The sequence below is a fragment of the Temnothorax americanus genome, unplaced genomic scaffold (assembly GCF_048541705.1).
Source record: "Temnothorax americanus isolate GAGA-0224 unplaced genomic scaffold, ASM4854170v1 Scaffold4, whole genome shotgun sequence".
Lineage (NCBI taxonomy): Eukaryota > Metazoa > Arthropoda > Insecta > Hymenoptera > Formicidae > Temnothorax > Temnothorax americanus.
In genome coordinates, this window is record NW_027509547.1 from 2,937,717 (window position 1) to 2,962,718 (window position 25,002).

The following is a 25,002-nucleotide window of genomic DNA, read 5'->3' on the forward strand; positions in this document are numbered from 1 at the left end:
TAATTATTTTGTTTTCTTATAACAAAATAATGAATCTGTTTGAGATAATCGTGTTCGAAAACGTACAGGGGAAAACCAAACTCATTCCTGGATGGTGGCGCCTTCGCACGATAGAAACGAGAAGCCACGAAGCGAGAGCTCTTATCAGTGTACTTATATTTTTCTACTCCAGATAGTATTATATGTATCTTTGATCTGCACTTAATTCTTCATTTACACGGCCGTGCCCATGGCGTGTCATGCCTTACATGATCGAGAAAATATGCAAGCCGAGAGAGATATCGTATCTGCACTGTCAATAATGCTCGAGTAGGCGTGAGTCTAAAATAAGCTCCGATGCGTAACGAGTTCCCGTCCGGAGTCGAATAAAAGCCGAAGGAAGGCCAACAAGTTAAATCATTACCATAAATTACAATAAAATGGATACGCATATACGCGCGATAGCCCTCTGAAACTTTTTTATTGCGTAAAGTACTCCGAGGAGTACATTGTCAACTATATCGATGTAAAACTTTCGTATCATATTCATGGGAATAGTTTGACATACGTATACGTTCGCGTCAAAATTACCCCAAAAAGTATATTGCGATATGGCAGATTGCGCACCGGGGACGACATAATCCTTTTTATGCGTCGGCAATAAAAAACAGCAGTAAAAATGCAATTTCCTTGCTGAGTATAAAGCAGGGGTGACTTCTCGAAACAGGCAAATGTTCCTTTTTAAACGAGGCAGAGGGGGATACTCTGGAGGGACATACTCATCGAAGAAGTTCGCATTCTAAACGATCCACGCATCGATCCGCGCGGCGTCTCTTTAAGCATTCGCGTGCAATGTTAAGGGGTACGTGGAAATACCACGAAAGCGAGGAATGAAGTAAAGGAAGCGCGAAAAAAGGTGTGCCCGAAGAAACTGGAAAGCGTCTGGAGGAACGGGGAACTGCAGTGTTTCCTCCTACCTCTTTTCCTCCCTGAAAGGGAGGGGGCAGAGCCTCGCCGAGAGTGGGAGCGTTACCGGTGCAGGAGGGATGGCCTCTGCACAAGCGTGGGTGGTTGAGGGTGGCTGGTGACGTCACGCAAGATGCAGCAGGGTGCAGCGTTGCAGGGGGATGAAGCGAAACTGGGTGGAACTGGGCCAGTGGGTCTCCGGCAGCCATCTGCGATTTGTTGGATAGCTCCGCTGTACGAGTCGCGGCAGCGTCGACACCACATTTTCGCGATGCAATTTTCACGAAAATCGCATAATCAAACGATCAGTCGAACGATCGTGCCCGGTTTGTCGTTAGCGCGAGTGCTATTCAAACGAACTGTGCGTGAATTGAATGTGCGATTTCAACTGAGAACAGTATTCAGTGCGCCCATCAATGTGTCGCGCAAAGAAAATGCTAAAAAACACATACTTGGATTAAAATACGTGTTAAAATAAACTAATTACGTATATTTTCTTTTATAATCTACGTAATATTAGTTATATTATTGCTATTATTTTTTAAACACAAACTTTTAGTAGTATTAGTCTACATATATATAAAACCATCACACTATTTAATAACTAATTTTCCCTCAATTTATTACAGTGAAAGCTAAATGTAACTTTGATGCAATTAATTATAAAATAAAAAAAAAGGAGTAACCCGTTCCTAACTTATTGTAGTTTTAACGTAATCATATATCATTTTTCTTTATTTATTATACAGATAAGATAATATCGTAACTGTTTTTCTATGACGATTTCTTATCCGGATAATATCGTAACTATAATAATTCTGAATTGGTGAATCTCTCATTGTTAGATATAATTTCGGAATAAATGTAATAATCTTGTTCAGTAATTTTCGTTATTACGCTTTTTCTGGTTACGTGCGTTTTGTGTAACGTTTCGCGTGGCATTTTCTTTATTCCGACGGCCGTTCTTCGCATCGTAATTAACTCCTGAGAGACTCTTTGTTCCAGACGGTTAATAAGGCTTATCTGACCCTTCGCTCTGCGTTTATACCTGTTTTTATGTCAGTACTTTTAGTAGCATTACGTACAGATAAATATCTTCGAGTCACACATTCATTTGTAGTTGCTTTTGTATAGAATTGTAATTTTTATGATTATAAATAAAAAATATTTTATATGTATTTTAATTTTAGCAATTCTAATCATTTTCCTTCAAACAGATTTTATTTCCTGTATAACGCATCTTTATGTAATATTATAAAATCAAATAAAAAAAAAAAAGAAATATTGTGACAGTGATATAAATAACCCACGGTGATAGTCAGTCACGATTAATCAGTGTTTCATTATGATTCAAGAAGCACTCTCATTTGCCACGGTGAAATCAGGAGAAGTAGTGAGTCACTCTTAGAAATCTTGGGTGGAAACGATCGATAACCCGAGATTGCAACGAAATAAACTGTTTCTCTGATAAGTTTCATGATACTTATAACGTGTTCTTCTGAATAACGCGTTCATTAGATACGGTGAATTCTGTCGTCAAAAGTCACAAAATATATGACTGATTTTACTAAATAACTATTATATATATATATATATATATATATATATATATATATTATATAAAAGTTTTCGTTTCGAATTAAATAAAAAATCGTCTCCAACATTGTATACTTATAAATCTTTTTGTAAATCAGTCATAACTTTTCAAACCTTCGTGTACATATTTATTGCTACGAAGCCTCACAAAACCGCGGTCGGTGTTTTTATCTCTCGTTTGCTTGACACGCGACGCGATACGGCTCTCTCGTCTTGACGTGATTTCAATGCAAATTCCATCGTGCAAAAATAGCTCGTCCATCAGCGACAGTTTGCATATCCCGTGTCCGTCCGATTTAACAGGTGAACGATCCAATAGACAGTTCGGCACTCATTTCACTCGTCAAAAAAATAATCGTCGAAAGTGGCTTCCATTGTATCCACGTTTCATTTACACTTTTATCCCGCTTACGCTCGTGCACACACGCATACACTGTTACACTTTTCGGCGATAACTGCTAAATATCGCGAAACGCGTCGAAGGCAATTAACATGGACAAGCTACCGGAAGTACGTTAATCGTGAACCACAAACATTGCTGCTATTCTCAATTCTCATACGATTGATAAATGGAAAAGAATGCCTTGAGTAGGAAAAATACCTTAAAAAGAATGCCTTCTTTATCACTGCATAAAAACAAGAATAAATATACAAAACTGCTAGATATCACGAATTTTCGATTAATCCGCGATATTTCTTGTCATTTTTATCAAGTTGATGAAACTTTAAACGTTTCTTTTGTCAACTAACGTGGCAGATAAAGCTCAGATAGAACTTCAAAAATATGTAATATAGCGACATAACATTTGATCGCGCGTTTTATCTTTCTTCCATTTCTTCCATTTAAACCTCATATTCAACCTTCACTCACTTTCTGTGCCGTGGTCACAATGACGACTTTATCTGTGATAGATGTACTCTTATCAGATCAGTAGGGACGCACACAAGATACATTTCCATCCCGCGCAATCTTTGTCTTCATGACCTGTGCCCTCTCGTCACACGCCACTGCTAACGCGCACGTAAGAAATGTTGCACAAGATCTACGCGTCGATATGTCTGCATCTGCAGCATATACTGGGTGCGACCGCGATATTCGTTACATTCTGCTAGAACGCGTTTCGGGAAGACACGAGTTATGAGCTGCGCGCATCAGGATGAGAAGCAACAATAAATCCTTAACGATCGCTGTCGGGAGAATAACGCTTTCTAATCGCTTATTTAAACGCCATAACGCGCGAACATGAGCGGACAGTGGTATTCAGGCTCGCTTCGACGTGAACGATGTATGAACGATGGTACCGTCACCCCCTCCCCCCCCCGCCGTCGTCGTCTCGCTATCGCGGCTGATAAATGCGTCGACTGCGTTTGTTTTGTTTGCCCTCCTTGCAATTCTCGTTTGCTTCATTCGGACGGTGTCGCCGCGTCTGTCTTCGACGCCCACGTTTATCCGCGAAGCTCTTATGGAACAACGTGTCGATCGAATCGAATCTAACGACATGACGCGATACTTTGTAGCGCGCGATGTAGCACCAGGCCTTCCTCCATGGCTTATCTCGGTCGCTAATGCTTTACGCATTACAAAGTCGAACGTCGAAACATTGCGCATGTGTGCAGCACATCGCGCGTACGTGCTTGCCGTTAGCCATGCAGTTAACGATGATGGCGATGCCTGCGATATCTCGGTAATTAGTCGTACGCAAATAAATGATTACGCTTGCGTATTAGTTTTGCTTGAGCAAAACCGTTACTCTCGTATCGTTCGTCTTTAGACGTCTACGAGATTGCATATCTCTAATTGCGAGTGTCGAATTATTGATGGGACGTGTATTACATTATTGAAGTAGACTGCATGAGTGATAATTTTACACATTGATATAATTTTATATCAACGCGAAACCTCGCGATATGTAAACGAAATTTTTTTCGCTCGCAGAAAGAGACTCCTTAATATCTCGTCGGTCTCGAAGGAAATAACTCGAAGGGCGTGTTTGCACGTCGAACGTGAACCTTAATAATCATTTTGCTCGTGGGTGGGAACGGTGGAGCCCTATGGCAGGGAGCATACGATGAAGGTCAAACTCGAATTGCGTCTCGACGATGCAGCCGGCTGCAGCGATGCCGGCTGAAAGATGATGAGAGAGAACGAAAAGAAAGGAAGGAAGAGATGGGAAAGAGCCGGCCCTCTATAGCACAAAACCAGACAAAATGCAACGCGAAGGAGATGGTATTGCACGTGAAAGGGAATAAAAGAGAGAGAGAAGATCGAATATTGAATTAAATTGTTGCTACTTAATTCAAAATTCACGCATTTTTAAGAAATATTAAATTATAAATTTCTCATTATTGTGTTATCAGAAGTAAAGGATCAGTAGAGATCTAATCATCAGGAATCAAAAAAGATCATTCACAGGGATAAAAAAAAAAGAAAAAAAGAGAACAACTACAGAAATAACTTAGATAAAATCTCCTAAAAAATACGAAACATTGCTGGTATAAGTGATACGGATAAATCCACTCGTTTCTTCCCCTAACCCTAGATCGGTAAGCTTTAATAGTGGGTGTTCTAATCGCGAGTGACAGAATCTCGAACACGTTCCTGCTCCGGCGGGCATGTGACATTCGCGTTTCAGCGCACAAATGTCAAAAGATAAGAACGCGGCCGGAAGAAATTATAGTGTTTGCGTTAGGTATCGACTGTCGCAAGTCCCCCAAGAAGAAGGAAACCATTTAGACGTCGCTCGCAGCAGTCTTCGGATCTCGTCTATATGCGACGACGCGATTCCCTCCGATCGATAACTCGGAGGAGCCGAGAACAAAGAGCGCCGCGAGCGCGACGGTTTTCGAGCAATTTACGTACTGTAGTGCGTCATTTCAAAAAGTTCACATATTTAATTCATATTTGTTTACTAATACCTACTGTACAAAATCCTAGGATTACTTTGCATTTGTTACTAATCAATGCGATGAAAATGCGGTTATGCAATTTGCAAACAAATAACACATTGAAAGTAAAAAGATAAAGAGTTGCAGTCTATCAACTTAAAAACTTTTCATCAACGTAAATAATTTTAACGAAAATACGAAGGTTATTAATAGAGTTACTGTTATGATACCGTTGTCGTAAGAGAGATTTCATCGGCATTTGAGACAGCGACGTTGATGATGAAACAGAAGATGTTGGATATATTGTTGGTAATAATATTCTTACAGTGTTATGTACTGAGTTACTCGAGCACACGGATAATAAGAACTGCTATCTGTATCTTTAAACACAGCTTCGCATTCTCTATCATAAATATGCCAGACGCAAGGCATTCGTGCAGACAAGAACTGGACGACAGACACACACACACACACAGAGAGAGACGTAGGCTTTACAAAGGATTGTGCTTGACTTCTGCGAGAACAGATGGCACAAATGAGACATATTTCTCACGGAAACGGATCGTCTTTTTTAGTTTCTCGCGCACATTCACATTTTATATTCACATAATTAATCAACGATTAAAAAAGTTGAATAAGTTTGATAAAAAATAAAACGTTTCTAAAAAATGTGCCTTATCTCATAAAAGTTATCTCATAAAATTATCGAAAAATAGATACATTTTTTATCCGATATAATTAGTAAAAACGCAATAATAATCATTAGAAAAGATTAGATTTTGCTGCCCATGAATCGTCATAACAAAAATGTAATGCTCCACGTAAAATCTTTGTAACAAACTATTGTAATTCGATTAGATGACATTTTTAGAAACAGATGATGAGATTCTCCCAGCATTTTGAAACAAAGATGAGACGCACACCTTTTTGGACAGAAGTCCTTGAAGTTTATTGAAATGCACCTGGGGGGAAGTAGCTGGAGGCTACTTAATTTTTTCCTGTGCGTATAAAATGATTGTGTCTATGTCCGATACTACCCCGTTTTATTACACGGATCGACTGGCGTGGCCGTACTTCGGATCGTGAAGGGCCTAAAAAAGCGATCGGTCGATAGCTGCTGAAGCCATCCTTTCGATTCTACCTCCTCCTTTATCCCGTCTCTCACATTGGATAACGCACGATCCTGTTCTCGTATTGCACTTATATAAATGCGATCCGTAGAAGGAAACTCGCGGCGACGACGGCCGACCGTCGCGCGGAACGGTTGCACAAGATTACCGCGCAACACACCGAATTTGGGACTTGTGAATGAATTTATTCTACCTGCTCAGGGCGATACGCGACACGATCCTTTCATCGATACGAATTCATTAACGTTTATCGGTAAATCGCACGTTTAAGTAGCCACACGAGACTTAACTTTCTTCTGTGTTCTTGTACTGGCCGATCTCGGCGGACAAGTGAAGCGAGGATGCATGCCGCAAAAGGAACAAGGAAAGATTATAACGTTTGTTAGCTCTCATGTTAACTCTCGTGTTATAACTCGAAAAGTAATGACGCCGCGAAAGAGGCCCCGCTAAATTAGCTGTCATTTCATTTCCTTTGAATGTTTTATGACAAATACGGTACTCAAAGAAATCGATTGCAGAAGAAATAAAAAAGGAAAAGATTAAAATGCGAATACTTCGTTACGATCATCAGCGAGTGATTTAACATTGCCTAACGGTAAGTGTAAATCAAATGGCCTGATTTCTTTTTTTTTTTTTTTACGGGAGTGACGCGAATGAGCTGCTGCTGCTGCATGTCTCGCGGATCCAGTTTAAGTGATGAGGCTAGACCTTGGCTTCGATTCAACGCCAATGACTGGTTTTCATGGTACTTCGGCTGGATCCTATCATCTGCCCGACTACTCCAAGTACCATCATCTATCATGAGGATGTCATCGTACCAATTACAAAAATAGATCATACTCTAGAACGTGCTGCAGGACAGAAGTGAGATTCTAAAGAGGACAAATGGTTTTTCCTGTAGCTACGTTTACAAAATGGCACACGCGTGCACCGCGCACCCTTTGATACTCTAAGAGCGATGTTAAGAGAGGAGGAGCCTGGTAGGTGGTCCTACCGTTATTTGCATTTCGACCTCGATGACGTCACTATCGCGAAAAAGAAGAACGAGATGGGACCTACAAGAGGTTTTGTGCAGCATGCACCGCAGCATCGCATGCGTAGTAGAGATGCGTGCCTTCTTCCACTGGGAGAACAGACTCCGGAGTACTTTTTTCAAGGACGGCGTACGCGGTTCGCTGCACCTCGCAGCCGCTAATGCGATTAGCGCGCTTTTATGGTCGGGCGCTCGTGCGACAGGCCCTCATAACGTCGCGAGAAACGCTCGCCGGGACAAAGAAAACATTGGAAGAACTGTAGGAAAACTGTGGCGTTCCCTTCTCGCGAACAATCGTCGAGACATTTTCTTTTCGACACAAAGAAATCGTCGACTTTCGATAACCTCCGGTTTATCGTGCAAAAGAATATCTCAGTAGGGGTATTCAAATAAGTTAAAGTTTAACGGTTTGACAGGTTATGTCGGGTTAAAGTCGGGTAAAAAGTTAATTTTTAAACTTTTAACCCAAAAATTAACGTGATAGGTTAATGAGTCACTTATGTATTTTGCATAACCTTAAAGAGTAGCGCGCTCAAAGTTAATTAATTAACTTTTTACTCGACTTTAACCCGACACAACCTGTCAAACCGTTAAACTTTAACTTATTTGAATACCCCTAGTATTTCATTTTTAACTTTTAACTCAACGAAGAAACCTCCCATCGCATTAAATAGCGCGACACGCGTGTCGACAACCGAGTTATCGAGAGAGCCGACGCTATTCCGGCCACAACTTCCGTAGAACTCTTGCGTGCAATGAATTTAACTGAGCATTATAAATGTCAATAAGATAAAAATAGTTGCGCGACTCTCGAGATATAACAGCGATTAAATAAGTACTGCATCGGAATAGAAAAAAAAAAAAAAATATTGCACATAATAGCAATAATGACCCAGCCGGCGTATCTTTCTCTCAGTCATTCCCAATGTCTTTCTCTCCGTGAGAACGCACCTATATGTTAATTAATCCCGGTCTCGAACGTAATTATAGTTTATCGAGGATAATTTATGGCAGATCAATATCAGTATTTGAACGTCGCTATTGACTTTTTACGCGGCCGGACGTGTGAGATATGTAGCGAGAACGATAAAAACGTACACCTACGCATGTAATTCTTTAGCCTGATTTTCTTCAAGTCGTAATTTGTCTCGCGCGGAAAGAGCTCGATTACGTCGACCATGAAAAGGTTGTAAAAACAGCGACGCCGGTACGCCTCGATGCGCAAGACCCGCGTAATCGGGCAAAATTATACCCGCATGCGCATTTAAATTCAACAGGGAATAGATTTCCGCCGGCGTTTATACCTCCCAAGAATGTCGGTCGAGAGATCTCTATCGTATTTTCCCGAACCGGATACTTTCGCTCGTGCCTTTTGATGATTTCCGTTACCCGCATTCGGAATTTCAAAAGCTATCCCGAGACGTTCGGCGCGGTGTTTCGCCAGCTGGTAGTAACATCAGCTCGAATTGGGTTACATCTTCAACAATATTTTTCCTTTTAGTATACTTCGCACGTTTATTTCGAAAGAGAGAATGTGGATATACAGAGAGTTAAATGTCGTAACTTAAAATATGAATTTAGGACTTCAGAAGAGGCAAGAAAATTTTTCTTAGAGATATGCCCGCAAAAACGTTTTGTTTAAGAGGTATTGACATACATCTAACCATTTTTAATATAGGACTTTAGAATATTATTATTGAAATATAAAAGTAAATAAATTATACACATATATAAATAAATAACGTTTTAACTATTTTATTACCAAAAAATATAAAAATTCTAACATAATTATAAATTTTGTTCAAAGTGATGGCCTTGAGACCGACTTGGCATCTCTTAATTATTTCAAAATTTTCATATTTTCTAGTAATAAAATAGGTGAAAAAAACACATTATATGTACACATATAATTCATATCCTAATAATATATTTATAAAATTCTATATTTAAAATGTTCAGATGTCAAAATATTTTTTAAGCAAAGCATTTGCGAACATATCTCTAGAGTTTCTTACTTCTTTTGAAGTCCTAAATCTATATCTTAAGTTAGTTTAACCTGAAACACCATGAATATATCTTGACATATGGAAACCTATGGATATCTCTATTAGATTTATTTATTTCTTGTTAGTAGGGATCGTACTCAAGTGGCCCGTTTATAATTTAGTTGTACTCCCTTTTTTTGGAGCCTCAAAATCCCCGCCATCTGTCGCTCTCCCACTTTTTCTCTCGAGAAATCCGCGCGCGTCCGATTTCGCAATCCCCATCTCACCGATATCTCGCACAGCTCGTGTAATCAGGCTCTGGTTGAATGAAAGCCTCTGTGTGTACCTCGCTACGACACAGTGTTTATAAATGTCAGCTCCAAGCGATGTATGCCAACGTGCCGTGTGTATTGCTGCGTGTATATCGTGTATATATGTGCGTGCGTGTGTGTGGCGTGATAGCATACACGTATGTCAAAGCTGCCCTACGTTAGGGGCTCGGAGAAACAGAGTTCTGTTGGTACAACAAAGACGTAGCATACGGGGCTGTCGAAGCGACCTAAATTGTTTCGTTAAATCGGCAATACACGCTTGGCCGACAAAGAGCCCGGGGGAGCCGAGTTCTCTGTTCCCGAAACTTCGGTTCTTAATGAATAATACGCTGTTGAGTTGAAACGCGCTGCGAATTTGTTCATCGTCCCTTATCTGTATCATTACATTTCAAGTTCGTTTATGGGAGATACACATTTTGTAAATAATCACAAAGCGTTAATGTCAGAGTGCGAAAAAAAATTGTGTGCATTACTTATACACACATATACTTGTTTACATATTTTTTATATATCCATTATAATGCATTATAATGCTGTTTTAATCCTAGATAGCTATATTTCCTTATACTTTATAATCTGTCTAATTGTAAAGCTAATATATCGAATTCATAAGTTTTTTAGTAGACAAATAAAAAATTCGCGTGATTACATAGTCTAACAATAAAATATCGCAGACATAAGCAAGCCAGGAAGCAAGTTAAAAACTAATGGAGTATTTTTGATGACGTAATGTCACAATTATCATTTTATAGCGTCCAATAATATTTTTGTTATTGTTATTGTTTCGTTTTTGGGATTTAAACATACATTCATTGTGATATATACATAACTATACGTATTTTATTTCGTAAACCAATTCCCCGTAAAAGAAATAGTTCATCCATCGCCCTTGGCGAAACACAGGCCACCCACTCGAAAGAAACATCAAACGTTCCGAAATACCGATCGTCTTTGTCCTCGAAACTACCGGCGTCCCTATACGTGTGCCTCAAAAGAGCGTGCGTTCTCTCTCGCTCTTTTTTTTCCTTTCTTTTTTACATATGATTGTATGGGTCACGCAACGCGCGCGAGATCAGATTCGTAACGTAAGTTAGCCGATATGGGTTCGCGCAATCCAAGCCACGGACAGGAGGAGAGGAGGAGCTGTGGCGCAAACGGGAGGGGGGGGGACGTGGCAGAAAAGGCAGTCGAAGAGTCTCGGTAGAAGGAAAGAAGAGAGAAGAGGGGAATTCGTTCGAGGCCATCGACCCGTCGGCCTAGTTTTAAATCCAAAACAAATCTGGGCCCCGCAACTGGTCGCCGAGAGCCACGTCGAGCCGCATCCAGGTCCATCGAACTGGCCAAGACTCGCGCGAAGTGAAGTAGCGAGCTGCGAACGTTGCGAGGAGAAAGCTCGCTTCCTCAGACTAACTGCAACTCGCCCCCGAGAATGGCTTTCGCCAACCCTCGCGGCACAGCGCGACCCTCACGGACAGGCGTTTTTACGAGCCCGTAAAACGCGTTTCCTTTATCTACGTGAGACCGAGGTGGTGACACACGCGCACGATTGAAAAATCGCCCGGTGCGCGATTTAACGAGCCCGGGCTCGGCAGGGGCGCGAGAGCGATTTTCGCACGAGATACTACGCCACGTCGCTATTTCTCGCTCCGGAAATTTTATAACCGCTCGTTTACGAAAGAGCGTTTCGCCGGAGGTCCTGGAGGAATGTCCGTTTAGCGCGAATGTGCGCGAAAGATATTGCGGGTCTGAAGACCGTGCGCGCTCGTGAATTATATGACGATCGAAAGTCAGGGCACGCCTCATCGCAAGAAAAATTATTACAGTAATATGAACACCATCGATTAAAAATGGAAAAAAAATTAAACTTACAGTTTGAAAAGTTAGCGGTCGAGATGACTGCCGCGAGTGTTCTAATATCAAACAATGTCGATCTAGAAAATTATTCAGCCAGCTGTGTAAATTTCGCGTTACGCTGTAACCAAATGTGCCATTTTGCGGTTGACACGGCGAAGCCGATGCATTTTTCCAACCAGACGTTCGCCATAAAGCGAAAATAACGCCATAATTTGTAATCGTTATCGTCTTCGCTAACAGAAAACCAGAAAAAAAGCGCATTATCATATGTCAGGCATATACGTTCGTTTTACACGTTCAAATCGATCCATCGATTATATGTCGAGCTACCGATCCAAAAGGAAACGTGATATCAAGACTCGTGATAAATTCACAAAAACCGAACATCTACCGAATTGATGAGCCGCGTTCCTTCCCTCCTATCCCGAAATTATCGGTTCCGACGATATCTCCTTCTCTCCCAAGTGCATTCTCGCCGTTCGTGTTTCACGAATCGCAGGACGAAAATTGCCAGACACCGTGCCGCGGGATCGTTGCACGTACGTAGGGTACGTGTATATTCGCGTCGTTCCCAGGAATCTCCTTTTCACTAATTCAATGTTCGAAGAATGCCGTGGCGTGACGTCCACTTATGATTTCATGACGGCGCGGAACGTTCCCGAGCGGTGCTGCAGCAACTCGGATTTCCGATGGGGCCGGAATACATAGGGCTGCTATACGATCGATCGCGTAAGTACGTATCAGTGACGTAGAATTATGTGCTATCGCGAGAAATGTAAGCGACGTCATGCTATTCGACGGTCCCGACGCTACTCCGATATGATAAATTCTCCAACGATCACATGCCGACCTGACGAACTGTTCTCCTGCCGCGCATTAACCTTCATTTGCATGTTAGATTACTTGATTAAAGGGTCTTTATAACGGATCGTTCTCCAAAGACTCTCTATTTGATATGTCCAGAAATAAACAGCGCTAGAGACTTTGCGGCCATGGATAGACGGACAGCTTATATTAATTCGCGAAATGACGTGGTATTTCAACTTAATTGCATTCACGAATCGACAGATTGTATGCATTTGCGCAGTTAATTGAAAGCCAAATCATTTATCATTACATAAATTGACTGAAGCTAATCGATTATTTTTGTTAAAGATAAACCATGTATATGACTTCTCTTTTTTATTACTTAGTAATTGTAACATTATAGATTATGTACTTTCTTTTAAGATGTTCGGGAAAAGAGAGATAGTTTCAGATTTACATATGATTGGCGTGGATATTTTCCACGTTATTGTTATGAATTTGAAATTGGATAATAAAATGTAATTGAAGTACATTCATTAAAAGTAGCCTATTGATGTACTCAATGTTATCTTTTTTTGTTCAATATTTCTTTATCAATAAAAAACATTTAAAAAAATAACGTAGACTGCACTGATAACAGGTTTCGATTAGGTTAAACATTTTTCCATAATGTATTGAACGTTTTTATGGAGACAAGCAAGGAGAAATGTAGATTCTTCCATGTGTGATGGAATCTATTTGATTATCCATAATTGCGTAATACTCGCTATTGCTCTCAAGCTCGATATACTCTCTCTCTCTCATTTCTTTCTCTCCGGTTGGTCATTAACGTAATGACCATTACACGTCATTCCACCGTAACTGTCTGCTTCACTTTTCTATCTATTATCTGCTACCATCGACGCTGGTCGATATTGGACATTACGTGCACGTGGAAGAGTACACGCCCGTTTACGAGCAAAACTCGTTCGCTTATAAAACGTTAATATCGTGAGAGGCAATTTGTGCATCTCTCTCCTTCTTTCTCTGTGCAATCGAAATCATTTTAAGCATCGCTATTTATCGTCGTCCATCATCTTCGTTACAGCGCAATGGCTTTTAAATTTCTTAATTCAATGCAACATTGCGATATACAGATTAAATACTTCATCGAAGAAGAGGTCAATTTCAGTTCTGATTTAAGAAGAGACCTTTGATTTGATCAAAGACATGTTTTCTCATTTAAAACAGCGTGAACACACATGATTTTCCACACTTAAATAACTTTCAAACAGTAAATTCTATTTTACTTCCGATAGTAGATTCGCGTATCGTTTTGTGTTGCAACGTAGCGCACCGCGTGGCAGTATTACGGGATATGCAGGTATCTGCTCGATATCTACAAATTATCGACGCGTTACGGTGTCGTTACGAGAGCAGTGTATCGATTCGCGAAGGCAATTTGCAATGACCTCTTGACGGCAATGGTGCTAACGGCCGACGGGCGGTCATTGTTCCGCAATTATTGTCCTATCTAATCGCCACTAGTAGCTAGGAGCAAGTCGTTGAGCGTTTCTCGATATCTAATCGTAAAAGTCAGCTATATACGTGGGAGAAGCGATTGCAGCGATTCCCATTCGACGCGGTCCACGCTTGTTCATAGATTTTTACTTGACTTCTTTTTTTTATGTAAGAGATTACAAAACAAGAAGCGACCTATTAATATGTATACGAGTAATGAAAAGGATAAACGCCACGGTATAATGATAAATGAATGGAAAAAGTGAAGATTACAAATGTCAATATCCAATAATAGAATACGTGTAAGAAGCAATCAATCTTAGCATGGATTCTTAAAAAATTAAATAGATACGTGATTTCAATCTTTCGAATAGAGTATAAAGAGCTTTACTATGATTAATTAGAATTACAGACATATACATGCGAACCACCGCGCGATAACGCTTTCGAGATGAGGATAATAGTTTCCTATATACATAACTATTCTCATGACTCACGCGCTCGCCGATATTTGTGCTAGAGGCATGCGTACGTGCTTAAATTCACGAAAGCGAGTAAGCTACGCGTGCGTGTAGAACAAATATTTTTATGCCGTAGCGTCGAGTATACGAGGAAATAAATATACGACGCGCGATGGGCGCAACAACTGGCCGGAAGATGATTTAACTTCGTCGAGAACCGGACCGATAAACCGTTCGAGGAATCGAATTCCCTAATTACGAGTCATTGAGACGATTTTCTGGGCGATGGGCTCCGGTCCGGGCCGTCCGTTCGAGGAATTCCACGGCAACGGCTAATACGATAAATGAGATCTCGGCAAATCCAATCTCGCGCAATAAGGGACAGGATGTCTTTCCTTTCGTTTCCGCCGCCAGTGCTCGACGTCATAATCGAGCGAAGATTTAATCTCCCTCCTTTCCCCCTTCTGTCCTTCGGGCCATACCGAATCGTTCTATCCATGACACGCTGTAAAACGTCGTTATAGTCCGCCCTCTGACCCCTCCGAACGATCTTAGAAAGCTTCTTTGATGCCCGCCGTTATCGGTGATCGGCTGACACTTGGCTCTTTCGCGGCACGGAGCTCGTGTCGTGGCCGGCTGGTTAACGCCAGGATATATCCGAACGTATCGTAAATCATCGCGCTGCCCGCAGATAAGATCCCCGATCACGTTTTCACGGATTTTGCACGGATCGATACGGCTGCGCCGACGATAATTACAAGCCTCGCCTAAGAGGTCTTTATCGAGACAAACACGACTCGAGTCAAAATACGCGGTAGCGTTTTGCATTAAATATGCACAATGTATAAAACAACCTAATATTCGTAAGTGTATAAAAAAATTTAGATAATACGATTTAGTTACATTCGTGCAAAATGAAATAAACATATCGTTTTGCATGAATGTACGTGCAACGATATAAACGAATATTTTGCATGGATATTACGCGATATGGGAAAAGTCACATCGATATGAGAAAGCTGGAATAAAACGTATATTTGTTTCACTCAGATCACATCTTAGAGGTCACCCTTTATCTTTCATTCTTTATGCATCCGGCCGCGGACGAGAAAAAAAAAAGGAATTGATAGATCTCTTTCTCTCGCGGTCCCGGTATCTCCCTTTGAAAAATCCGGGATACGCGACTGGTTTGTACTTCACTCACAAGATGAATGTGGGCAACGAAATACGGATACAGACGGCAAATCAGAGAAAACGTGGAACACGCGATACGAGTACAGCGCGGAAGCGGTCAGGCCCGACTGCGCACGCTGAAACGTCCGAAAGAGATCGAAAGCAGATGGAAGCAATATATTGCTATCCAGATTTTGATAGCGCCGACACAAGGGTTCTTTACATCAGCTTGGCCAACAAAGATAGTCTTGGACTGTATAAAAAAAACTCACGTTTATTTTCTTATATAGACCTACTGGTATTATTATAGGCCTACTCTCTCTAGTTTCCTAATAGCAATCTCTATTAGTCATAAGCGAAGTGCGGCGGAACTTACGGTAATTTTGACGCGAAGTAAATTTCATGGAATTAATTACCGAGCGATGTATTCGCAATGTATACGCACGTTTTGACGTAATAACAAACTTCAACGTAACAATAACGCAACTAGATGGTGACGTAAAGTACGTTCATATATTATATATGTATATTTATATATACCTAGTTTACATATCGTTTATATACGCGTGTAGTTACACATCATTACCGCGACGACGCAACAAACGTCAGAATTCTGGAAGATTGCGAGACACGCTCGATGCGATTAAATCGGCTGGTAACCAAATTTCTTAATTAATGGTGCGCGCGCGCGTACGCCGCGGGAGCCGCGACTGTAATTTAAATCCGCGTCACGGCGGGATACACGGACGTTAGCGTACATAAATCCGTTCGCTTTGTAATTAAAAGGAGCGAGAGTGCGAGTGTGAATCATCGTCGCGCATTTAACGCGCGTACAACGCGGTCGTGGCATGTTGTTGCACGATGCTGTTGCATTGCACAAATTCGATAAATATCAACGAAATCGTTTGATAGTCGGAACAAAAAAATTGGTAAACATTTCCGCCGATTTTGGCATCAGTTGGGTAATTAAAAAGGAAACTAACAAGCTACCAAAGCGGTTACCAGATGGATAACTTAAGTTTTCCATCCAGAACTATTTTAAAAGTGTACAATATAAAGCAGAGAATCGATGATAATCGAAAATCCAAATTTAAGTCATTCTTTTTTATTCAGAGCATTCGTCTAGAGATAAATAATATCTCATATAGCTTTACCTATACATATAGTTATCATCCAGATCAAATGACTTTTAGTTTACGCTCAGTGCACTCGAAATACTGTAGTGGATGTCTCACGCTGATAAACTGCACCTTCGTGTCGCATTGTATTCTCAAAGCCGCGTGAATCATTTGAAGATGGCGATCCGTAAATGTTTTCGCACGTGCTACGAGACAAACGCGGGACGGGCTCTTCAGCGTAGCCAAGAGCATTGTACTCGGCGAAATCGTCACAGCTGATAATCCTTACGTCAGATCAGTTTAAGGACTTAAGCCATTGAAGGGCGATGCGCGCGCGTCCTGATTCACTTACACTTACCCTCCGCGTGTTTTTCGGCGCGTGAATGGCGAGGAGGAGACGCGCGCCGCGCGCGATCTCGCAGATGCGCGTTATAAAAAGGGCTTAGAGATTGGATGTACGTATCTTTTTTATTCGAGCGTCTTCCGATCGGCGCGCACACGACGACGATGCCGATGGTACACAATGAACTCCTTGGGCGTGCGGGTCTTTGTCGCGACGATCTCAGTTCGTCTCCGTAGAGCGCTCCGACGCGGTAACCCACTTTCGTCCGTTGACGAAACACGCCGGGGGCGTCGAACCGACGACGTAGGTCTTTGGGTCGGAAACTGCGCTCGTGAGGCGAGCTCGTCCTCGTTCTCGAGGATCATCCGTCTAACTTTGCATAACACGCTGTTAAGCGCAAACGAGATTATCCCGCAACTAGACAAACCCATGATATAGCGTTTGCTCATTAACGCGCGGCACACCACTGTATTCGCTTGTGTTCACTGATACGAACTTTGGAATTATCACGTGACTGGTGGTTTCTTCTAAGGCGAGTCTAAGGTCAGTATTGGCGTAAAGGAGAATATGCTGAGTGACGTAAAGAGAAGTTATCTTTTTATACACGTAGATAACGTTTATATATAAACTGTGGTTTTCCTTCCTTTCTTACGCGGTCAATTTAAAGCTCAAACAAAGTTGAGTTTGATATTTATAATCGTTTTCTTGGCGAGAGAAAACACGTGGTGCAATTCTATCATTTAACAAATAATTTCGAGAGATACGCAAGTAGATTAAAGAATAATATTATTTCAAAGCTTTTCCTCTTTTGCACCGAGATATCATCTCAACGAAATTTTACGCTCTACATTGTAGTCATATCGGTTGACGTCATTCGTGTTTGAAAAGATTAACTGCAAAGATTACATCGCTAGATTATAGAAGGCATATAAAAGATGTATCAAAGATAATAAACCTAAATCTTAAACTCCTTAATCCATCGTATGATTCCTTATCAAATTACTATATTTATCATCCCCATAGTTCGTAGCTTTTTATCTGAAATTTGTGACATTCGACCGATTGAAATGATTCTTGCGAACGACGCGGCATCGCTATCGCTAGGACTTTCTTGGAAACTGCACAGTTTTCCCACATATACCGCGATGTGCCGGGAGGTTTATTCGCTAAACGTCTATTTCGAAAGTCGGTGGACGGTTTGCCGGGAGATAAGACATGAGGGGGATGATTGCGAATAATACGACGATCTGTGCGCAAACGTTCTCATAGATATACAGCGGTAGACCGGCTATCGGAGCCGCGGCGTTATCGTTTTGCTGATAGCTGGCACTAGACGCGAGTTACGTAACACTTTAGGGTCAACGTTTCCACTGGCTTTATGCAATTGCATGTCGGTATGCTATGAATAGCTTCGCCCAGCCAGCGACGGCCGTAAACCAACTTTACCGCGAACAAGTCGACGTACTCGGCTTCATATAGATAGACGCTTAAGAAAATTCTATTTTTGCGTCGCGGTAATAGCGTTGCTATAACGTCACTTGTCGATAGATCACCGATTGCACATAGCACGATGATATCTACGGTAAACATCACGATTTCTATCGATACATACAAACAATTATAAATACATTTTTTTATCAATCAACTCAAATAAGAATATTTTTTCATTATTTTATTTAATACTCAACTTTTGCATTTTGGCTCGTAATTTATTTATTTGGTTATTAAATGTTTATATCGATGAATGCCACTGCTTATCTTTATGATGTGCCTTCTTGAGAATACAAAGAACATTAACGTAAATAATTCCGTGGATAGATGTACGATTAGATGTAAATTGCGCTGCGATTATCGATATGAAGTATATTTTTTCGTTGAATCTTGATGTTGCACTTGCTCATAAAAAGATAATTAAATTTGTTTTATAACAAGAAGTACGTGAGCTTTCGCGCGTGCCATTTATACAAACCGTTTAACTCTCCGTTAAGATAATAATACTTCCTAAGATAATAATGCCTGCAAGAGCAGGCATTTTCGCGGCTGTTCGGCATTCTTTGTCAACGTGACACACATTTGCGTACTTTAAAAGGAAATGTCCGAGTATAAAAAATACATTAGCTAAGTTGCTTTCCTTGCTCGAAGGAAATGCGACATTGTACTTCGCATACTCCATTACCGCCTATACTCTGTATTTCGTATTATAAAAGTTAGATTTGCAGATTTAAAAGTCAAGTGTATAGATACTTAAAACTAGTAGATATAAAGCAGAAATATAAAAATAAAATCGTTCAAATTACTTCACAACACTATTTCTCGTTGTTGCCTATATGATGAGACCTTGGCCATTTTATAAGCTAAAGCTCTTTAAAGATGGCCGAGCGAGATGTTAGAGAATCTACGTTGCCCTTATTTTCGGAGGGCGTGGCTATCGACTGGCATGTTTAAAGACAATTCAATGTAGGTACATCATGACGCATCATGGTTACATCACGTGAGAACAATTATGCCTTATTTAGGTATGAAGTGGATAGCAGGTATCGATCGTAGAAACCGAGGGTGGAACAGGATGGGTGACTTTCAAGGGGCTCGACCGCTCGAAAAGTAGAACGTTCGCGTGGAGACGCGATGAGTTTTAGGGTCAAAGCAACGACGTCGGGAAGGACGGGTCGTCGAACATCGGGTTTTCCCGCGAGTGACGCGCCCTGTAATTTCCAATCCTGGTTGGTACAAGCGTGGCCGGGGACACGCCGAAACGGTAGAACGCGATGGTGGCCCGGGAAACGGCGGTGGTGGTGAAGCCCGCTGCGCCGCCGGCAGTGGAAACGGGGGTAGTGGTGGTGGGTTTTCTACGCGGGGTAGAAACTTGACGAGGGGGCGCATACGCGACCCCTGACGCCGGTTCCGAGGCTACCGAGGGGGAGAAACCCTGGTGGCCTGCGATTGCAGCGGGCATGCGCAGCCTGAAACCGAAAGTGCACGCCCACCCGGGGCAATGCCGCCCCTGAACCTAGACCTACACCCCCGCTCTCTCTCCGGAGCCCCATCAACCCGATCAACCCGGTGCCCCTAACCTTCAAACTCCAACCTCTAACCAGGCGCCACTCTCCCACCCTCATCCTCTGCACCACGAGCCAGCCACCCTGTCGACCGAGCGCCACTCGTTCTGCCGCTGTAAGCGAGGCTCCCAGGAAAAACTCCCTCCGCGCCCTAAGGACGCGCGTGTACCGCCCGGGGGTGAAAAATGAGTGCCGTGCGGCACCAGCGGCGTAACAATGACGACTTGGATTACGCGCTTTATTGCGTTTCTGACGAGAATGGATGTTAATGCAATATCGTGGATTCGATAATAGGAGCCGAGTTCCGTTCTTCCTCCACTTCCTCCGTCTCGCGGTCCAATTTTGATGCTCGTGAGAATTCGAGGGCTTCGCGAAGCCCAAAATCAACACCATTTGCGCGTGCGAGAATCGTGACGTTTCCGTTACCGTTTGTACGCCGCAAATGCCCAACAATGCACACTCACCTAATTACGACACGTTTTTACGTAGCGACATTTAATTAATTAAACATTTAATTCGTGTATATATATATGCATTTTCCCGCGCATCGTCTATGACTGGCAACTTTGATCGAGTGCAACGAAAACAAGGTATATATAAACATTGCTATTGTGTTTCATCGCTTTGCAACACGATAATATAAAAATCTAAATGCGAAGTGGCGCGTTTGCCATTTCCGCCGATTCCCGCGAACGTCATCGCGCAAATACACCCGCGAAGAGAACGACGACGATAAAACCGGGGAATTTTCCTTCGCAATTGTCTAGATTTTTTTTTCTCGAACGCGTTCCACTTCTTTCGATTCACCCTCCGAAGGGCGGATTTCTAATAGCGCGCTCTGGGTACTTCTTAATGCGCGAACGGGGACGGGGTACGTGATTCTTTTCAGTGACACATCTGGTTCTTTGTATATCCGGACTCGTCTTTATACATCCGAAAACTCGTCTGCCTGCACTCGCCCTTCGGTTCCGCTTTACCCCATGACGTACAACGTCGTATGTGCCGGCTTAAAGCCTCATTCACGATCACCGTCCTAGAAACCCGAACCGATCAAAACAGCTTTTTCATAGGGAGCCCTCTCGAGAACGGTGGATTATCCTTTCTCGGGTACCCCGTAGGCAGCGCGGTCCTATGGTCTGGTTCCCTCGCGCCTAACCATCGGCGAGATTCGGGAACCGACTGACCTGAATTCCCGCCGCTCGAACGCCGCGGCGGCTCGTTCTTGTACAATATTTACACGAGCCGATACAAATGGCGGGGCTCCTCAATCCCGGCGAATCAAATTCGTCTCTCTGACATCACAATGTGCTCGAGTGTGATATACGGACATCTACTATATACAGGCCTCGTTATTTATCGTCATACCTGGGTATTTACCGCAAGGAAGGAAGTACGCGCGTGAACGGAATACGCGTCGTCGAGATCCGACCGATTCATTCATTCCCCGTTCACGATCCCGATTGTTTGTCGCGTTCACGACTCAAAAATTTATATAATGCGTCGAATGGATTCGTCAAACACGAGGTTTAACAGAGTTTCGCCTAGACTCATAACGATAAAATTTAACGCGAGGTTATTGGAACGCTAATCTGTTGAAACAACTTCAGATAAATATAAATTGTTGAAAAGATGATTGCAAGAATTGGATTCTCTTAGTTTTCGATAGATTAATCTAATTTTCACACAATAGTTCATGTATCTTCTAAAATGCTTGCGATACCGTATCAGGGAAGTATGAAACTTCATCAAGTTTGAAGTTTCATGCGTTATTTTTGTCAAACATCCACAATTTGTGAACCGGTGTCGCACACAAATTGGGAGGTCTTAAGTTTCCTAACAGCTTTACGATCACCGATAAAATTATGTAATGTAATCTAATATGTATCTCATTTCGCATATTGCCGTCCTTTCGAAGCCGATTCGATGTGCGTAGTTTCGGTCTAAAACACGCAAAGTTTACTGAGGTAAACAAAATCGACTCTTTACGATTTATTTCCGTATGACTGAACACACGTGAATGCTCGCAAAGATATTTTTTTGTATGATTCTCCAATTATCTTATGGCAAAATAAATACAGACGAAAATGTAAATGTTAGTGAAAATACGAAAAGTTGTATATTCGTAATCGAAGCTTCAAACAAAAAAAGCAGATAATTTTTACAAGTAAAATATTTTAAGATTATAAGCGTTATACACAAAATTTAATTGACAGTTGTAATAATGTGATAAAATATCGATAGATAGATAATTCATTTGATAGTCAACTTCATTGAACACTAAATATTCTATCTTATTGCCAAATCAATACGATCATATCAAATATGCGATAGAACGAGAAGTATGATTTATCTATGAAAACAATTTTTTATCAAAATAAATCTCGTTTAGATATTAATTTCAGTTACGTTCTTATTATTTTCAATCTGCATATACGTCATGATAATTTATAAAATGATTTAGAAAGCAGGATCGAGAGCATTTCGCGAAAGAATCGTTATTTAGCGTTTCAATGTTGATAGGAATATCAGCAGGCTCACCAAAATATCCACCGGAAAGAAAAATCTTTGATGCATCCGGTGTGCGCGATTAGAAATATTTTATTCGGCACGAGATAAACACGAAGAAAAAATAATCGCTGCGTTAATGGCGCTTTTCTAGTTTTCTTACAGATAACTGAATTGCGCGATAAGCGTAACGTTTCATGTTAAATCATATTAAATCAGAACGTTGTTTGTGCAATTCTCTCGCTGACACTTGCGATAACACGAATTCGCGAGAGTAAATCGAGAAATGACAGACGACAACACTCCTACGATTTATCATCGATAAATTGCTTTAACAAGCGTATTTGCAGATATAAATTTCTCGACAAATACCAGATATAACATCGGTATCTCGAATACAACTATACTTTATCAATACACACAATAAACGCTTATTTATTTAGTTTATATTTTCGTGTCTTTTTTTTTTGCGTCAGCTGTATAGCTATCAAACATTTTTATCAAATAAAAATAGCAACGAGAGATTCTTTCTCGTTGATATTTTTATTCGGACATCAAAAATAGTCTTCGAAGAGACGAGTTTGCAGTGACGCGATCGGCGCCCTGAACTTAATAAAATTTGCATCGAAAGACTTGGCCTACCTGACTAATCGTATCTCGATCGCCTTATGTGAGTCGCCACATTATCCAATTGGCATAAATCGAGATTCCGTGGAAACAATTTCATCGGGATAAACGTGCGGAACAATCTTGTCGAGACTTACCTGCGGGATGAATCTTTCTGCGCGTAAATAAGTTTCTCGGTCATGACCACGAGCACCGAAACTGCGTATCCGTCGAAGTTTTGAGAGCGATGGAAATCTGCAAAAAAATAAAACTGCTTTATAATACGAAATAATTTGGGCAAAAATTGGGATTTGATAACCGTAGAGCAAAATTTATTTTAATATTTTTAACGTAAGGAGCAAAACGTGCAGAGACGCTTTTACGGCGCATTTCGTTAAACTTGTCGGTTGATTATTGCACGTCCTCAATATTGGCTGCTCTTCATTTTTGCAACGCACCGTGGCACGATCTCGTTTACGTATAGATATCCACGATCGCGGCGTTTCGCGAATTTACGACGTACGCTTCGCGAGCTTTAACGGCACGTAGATGCGTAACGGGGAAAAGAAACAGCCCCCAGACGATTAAGTGGAAAGTATTACTTGTATCCTTTTTTTCTTTAACGCGTTCGTCGTGAATCTCTCATCCGTTATTCCTTCTCTTCCCTTTCCGTGGCGCGGAGAGCATCACTACATTCGTTCGAGTTTGCGCGTAAATAAATGTAAATAACGCGGTTACCTTTGCCGCATAAATAATGATGAAAAAAAAATGTAACGAAGAATGCGAAATACGGTCTACCATCAATTATATTTGAGGCCGTAATTACACGGTCGGTATATCGACATTGCGATACGTTTTCTTTTCAGAGATGCAAAATTCCAGCGCGAGATCTTCATTATATTTTTATAATTGCGCTAAATACTTTTATATTCAAAACAAGGAATAAGCTTCCTTCACGTGAACACCGTTAAATCTCACTGGAATACCGAACTTCATATTCCAGCTGTATGTCGGTGGTGCGCGGATGAAGGAAGCGTTGTCACGTTTGGAGCCTTTTGCACACGTCATGGTTTTCACTTTATTCGGGCTTTAAAGCTCTTACGCGAGTATCGTTTGCGCGGTATACACGAGACAGAAAGGTAAGCCAATGTCGAAAGAACACGAACGAGATAAGAGAAACGAAACAGGGATTCGCGCGCACCAGCTCGTTTGCTCGAAAAACGAAGAGACGTTTAAGCAAAAAATTATAGATTTCGGCATTAAAGTATATTAAAATGTCAGCTTATCCCAGAGTAAAATATTCCAAGAGAAATTACAAAATGAATTGCCGTATTATACAGATTTCTTATAACGTCGCATTTTTATACTTACTCAAACTATTGAAATTTGCTTCATTGCAGATAGATTTTGACACTATCACGTTGCCAATGCGAATTAAACTCGACGTACTGGTCTGACCTGCAATTAAAAAAATTGCAGTTGTCAAAAGATTCGCAGGAAATACCTAATAAAATTGACAGTGGGCTTCTGAGATAAGAATAAAAAATTAATAATGGCGTTAAAAAACTGCGAACGTGTTTAAGTATTACAATCAGCGCATTTAAAGTAAACGATTCCGAGAGAATATACAAAATGAAGTGCTATATATTATTATTTACATATATTTCTTATA

The 25,002-nt window shown here is 41.2% G+C and overlaps 1 long non-coding RNA gene across 2 annotated transcripts in view; it reads right to left on the bottom strand.

The window, feature by feature from the left end:
• Positions 1-25,002, bottom strand: part of LOC143902601 (uncharacterized) — a 113,995-nt gene that overhangs the window by 88,132 nt on the left and 861 nt on the right. For both annotated transcript variants that reach the window (XR_013258432.1, XR_013258431.1), the window contains exons 2-3: positions 24,702-24,788; positions 23,489-23,585 (exon numbers count right to left, since the gene is read on the bottom strand). This is a non-coding gene — a long non-coding RNA (uncharacterized LOC143902601). The remainder of the gene's footprint in view (positions 1-23,488; positions 23,586-24,701; positions 24,789-25,002) is intronic.